Consider the following 4,782-nt stretch of genomic DNA (forward strand, 5'->3'; position numbering starts at 1 on the left):
GCATTTCTGTCATAATAGCCAAGTACTTTGAGTACTTCCAATGTGCCAAGGATATGGCTTAAACCAAAGGAATGAATGTCTAATAATGGAACTTCATCTATCATCGAGAGAAATTTTTTCCTCTTAGCATTGGGAGAGCTCTTCAGATCTTAACACAGAAATTATTTTTACCACCTTTCCATTTGCCCTCCTGGTACCTTATGGTTATGATTATCCAACAGCAAACATAGCCCTGGTTTAACCTTTCATTTTTTTTACTGCCTATGAATGCAGTATATCCTCATGTATCATTTTATCTTTGAGATTAGGCATTAGTTTGTCTTCTCTCAGATCCTCACTCTCCTTCATTTTGATCAAGCATGAGTGCATAATGGAATGTCTATAGGGCACAAATTTGTATTGGCTGCATTGCTCTCTGCTGGAAGAACATCGTGGGGTGAGCTCCCAGGGCTAGGCTAGGGCCCCAACTGCCCAAGGACTGGCAGGAGCCCAGAAGACACTCAGCTAATGCTACCCCTCAAAATGAAACCTGGAGCATGACTTTTTTCAGTCTTTGAAAGAGAAAGACTGAAAGAGACTCTTACACTTTTTGTTATTGAATATTTGTTTTTAATTCATTTTTCTTTTCCTTTAGTTCTAATTATTTTACCAGAATATCAACTCTGCACTGGTTTTCCAGGCTATAAGGTATATTCTTTCAATATGTGACTTCAAGTTGCCTTTTATTTCACAATGGTTTTCTTCAGTGAAATTTCTTTATATTTGTTTCGTTCTCTTCAGCAGCTTTGGCTTTGTTCCTCAGGAATTTACACACAAATACACACACACATGCTTTGTTGAAGTTCTGTGTCAATTGCTCTAAAATCCTTTTTCATTTCTTTCATATTTTTAAGTTAAAATTTTCTTCCCATTTTCTGCTTCTCTTTATGTGAAGCTAAAATAAAGCTTCACATAAGCTTTATGTGAAAGTTTAGTTTCCATTTCTACAACATTCTTTTATTTCTCACACTTTCCTTAGTTTACTTTCTACTTATTTATTTGTTTGTTTGTGAATCTGTGAATCATCAGTCTTACACAATTCACAGCACTCACCATAGCACATACCCTCCTCAATGTTCATAACCTAGCCACCCTATCCCTGCCTCCCACCCCCCAGAAATCCTCAGTTTGTTTTGTGAGGTTAAGAGTCTCTTATGGTTTTTTCTCCCTCCTGATCCCATCTTGTTTCATTTTTTCCTTCCCTACCACCAACAACACCCCGTCCTGCCTCTCAAATTCCTCATGTCAGAGAGATCATATGAAATTGTCTTTCTCTGATTGATTAATTTCACTCAGCATAATAACCCTCTAATTCCATCCATGTTGTTGCAAATGGAATGAATGTATTTCTTTTGATGGCTGCATAGTATTCCATTGTATATATACACCACATCTTTTTTATCCATTCATCTGTTGAGGGACATCGAGGTTCTTTCCATAGTTTGGCTTTTGTGGACATTGCTACTATGAACATACGGGTGCAGGTGCCCCTTCAGATCACTACATATGTATCTTTAAGGTAAATACCCAGGAGTGTAATTTCTGGGTCATAGGGAAGCTCTATTTTCAACTTTTTAAGAAACCTCCATGCTGTTTTCCAGAGTGGCTGCACCAGCTTGGACTCCCACCAACAGTGTAGAAGGCTTCCCCTTTCTCCGCATCCTCACCAGCATCTGTCATTTCCCGACTTGTTAATTTTAGTCATTCTGACTGGTGTGAGGTGGTATCTCATTGTGGCTTTGATTTGTATTTCCCCGATGCTGAGCGATGTGGAGCACTTTTCATGTGTTTGCTGACCATCTTTTCCTTGTTTTTCTAAGGTTCATTTTCAAATTTTCATGTTTTCTTTTCTCTGATAGTATTCTTTCTGAGTCATTTTGATTCCAATTTAAGTTGTCCTTTCATAACCTCTATTATCTTCTGAACTTCTTTTAGCTTGTTGATTTACAATATTAGAATATAGTTTTCCTTTATTTTATCATGTCTTTCTGGTGTGTTTACATTACTTGAAAGAACGTTATTCTGCTTCTACTTTCCCCTTTTTTCTGATAATAATCTTTTTTTTTTTAAAGATTTTATTTTTAAATAATCTCTACCCTCAATATGGAGCTTGAACTCACAACCTGAGATCAAGTGTCACATGCTCTAACAACTGAGCCAGTCAGGCACCCCTTTTTTATTTGTCCTGGTTCCCATTGATAATTTTTAATGTGCTTAGCTGCTTTTCTTTCTTATTGCTAATATTTCAGCGAGATGAGTGTTTTGTACCAGAAGGAAACCAGGATACTTTTCTTAGCTTCCAGATTCTAGAGCTCCCTTTTCTCTCATTTATTTGAATTGTTTAAAAATACTGTACTTTGTGAAATGTGCTGTCTCCTTCAGCTTCTTCTTCCCTTTGCCCCTATTGTTCCTGCTTAATATAGGGACTCTGTCCTATAAGTGAGACTCGGGACCAGAATCAAGATCACCCCAGTACGTTCTGACTTAATGAAATCCCCTTGCACTCACCTGCAAACTGTAGTCTACAAAATCCTCTTAGTATGGACTGCTGTTCTCTGGGAGACTCTTTCTGCAATGCATATAAAGACAAAAGATTTCTAGTCATATCCAAATCACCCATAAGGAATAAGGAAAAAAAAACTTACCCAATAGAAAATGTGCAAAGGTTACACACAGGCAATCTATAGAGGAGGAAACCTGAATGTCAACTAAACCTACGAAAGGTGCTTCATCTCACTAGTAATTGGAAATGCTAATTAAAACATGAAAATGGAGTTTCATCTGGCTCAGCACTAAGGACATTACAAGTTAATATAATAATTACAAAAGAGAAAAGAAGAATCAAATTGTGGTTCCCATAAAGAACAACCATCACCTCATAGGTATTCTGAAAAAAAGAAAGGGAAAAAATCTGATAAGAAGAAAAAATTGTATCTCTAGTTCTCTATGGCCTCTGGGTATTTGCTTATACTTCCCACATCCCAGAATACTCTCTATTTACCTCTTTAACTAATTCCTACTCATCTCTCAGGTCTTACCTTAATTGTCATCTCTTTCAGGAAAACATCTGATTCTCCTTTAGTCTAAGATAAATGCTCCGGTTTTGTTTGTCCTTGGTATTTTATACTTTCTTTACTATAGCATTTTCCAAACATGGCTGTGATATGGTTTTATGTGCGCCTTGCTATGGTGCTGAGTTATTCAGACTTTAATTGAGGTGTTACTGTGAAGGTAGTTTATAGATGCAATTAGCGACTACAGTCAGTTGACCTTAAGCAGATTTTTCTCTGATAATAGACTTACAGTCCGGGTGGGTCTAATCCAAGTAGTTGAAAAGCTTTAAGAGCAGAAACAAAGTTTCCCTGCAGAATAAGAAATTTCACTTATGAAATGCAGTGTCACTGATGGGGTCTGTGATCAAAGGAGTGAGACTGATACAAAGCAGAAGGTCAAGCAAAGCTTTATTTCCTGTCAGCACAGAGAATCAAACCGACTGGCTGAGGCCTTCTCTTACAGAAAGAGCGACCCCGCCCAGCTTCACAGACTAGCTTTTATAGAGCAAAGGCCATGTGGTTGATCCTGGCCAATGAGAATGTCTCCACCTGGTCTGACTTGTCCTTGCATTCTGGGTTCTGTTATTTCCACCTGACTTGACCTATCCTTGTATCTGGGCTCTGTTATCTCCACCTGACCTGACCTGACCTGTCCTTGTATTTGGGCTCTATTATCTCCACCTGACCTGACCCTTCCTTGTATTTGAGCTCTGTTATCAGGGACAGGTTGACCATATTCTCCTGGTTTCCCAGACTTGCTTTTAAGTAAGTTCCTCTGGGGTGGGGGGCAGGGTCAGTTTAAGTTTTACTGCACAAACACAAAATGGCTGTTTATCTGAGATGGAGTCGCTCTGGCTAAGTAGGCCCCTTACAGTTACCTCCTGCTTGAGAGATTCCAACCTTTTTTTTCATAATTGCCTGCCCTATGAATTTTGAACTTGATAAGCTAGCCTCCCTCAATACCCTCCACCCTCAATCATCAGGTCATGATTTCAGGGTGTAGGATCAAGTCCCACCTCTGGCCCCATGCTTGGCATGGAGTCTGCTTGTCCTCCTCTGTCTCTTCCTCCCCCTGCTCTCTCTCTCTCAAATAAATAAATAAATAGATAATTTTTTTTTTTTAAATCTTCTACATGTCCATGGTGGCTCAGTCAGGTAAGTGTTGGATTCTTGATCTTATCTCTTGATCTCTTGATCTTGATCTCTTGATCATATATCTTCCCCTTCCCCGTTGGTGGCCTCTACTTGGGGATACCCTGCTTCCACAATGTCCTCATTCAGCATTCCTCCTTTTTAACCCTTGGTGTGGCACTGCCATGAAAGAATAAAAGCTCCCGACTGGAGAACTCTGTATAGTGTAGGTATACTGGCAAGCTTTCAGGGTTGGGGGGGGCGGGGAACCAGCAATGGAAGAGCTGGTTAGTAGGATACAATGCACGTGGGCACAGAGGAAAGGAAAGTGAGCTAAACAAGGGACAGGGCTCCGGTTGGTGGATCCCAGGCTCAGTGCATCCTAGAGGCTGCACACAGGCATCCTCTGCTCAGACCCAGTTTGGGACTTTGGGCTTGGCTGTTTAGGCCTTGAGCTTTGGCCACAGGCTTTCCACTTGGAGGTGCAGAGCTGAACTGTTGAGGGTGTCATGGCAGAGACTGAGTGGCATGGAGATTGGGCTCTGCCACTTGAACCTCT

The sequence above is a fragment of the Mustela erminea genome, chromosome 9 (assembly GCF_009829155.1).
Source record: "Mustela erminea isolate mMusErm1 chromosome 9, mMusErm1.Pri, whole genome shotgun sequence".
Lineage (NCBI taxonomy): Eukaryota > Metazoa > Chordata > Mammalia > Carnivora > Mustelidae > Mustela > Mustela erminea.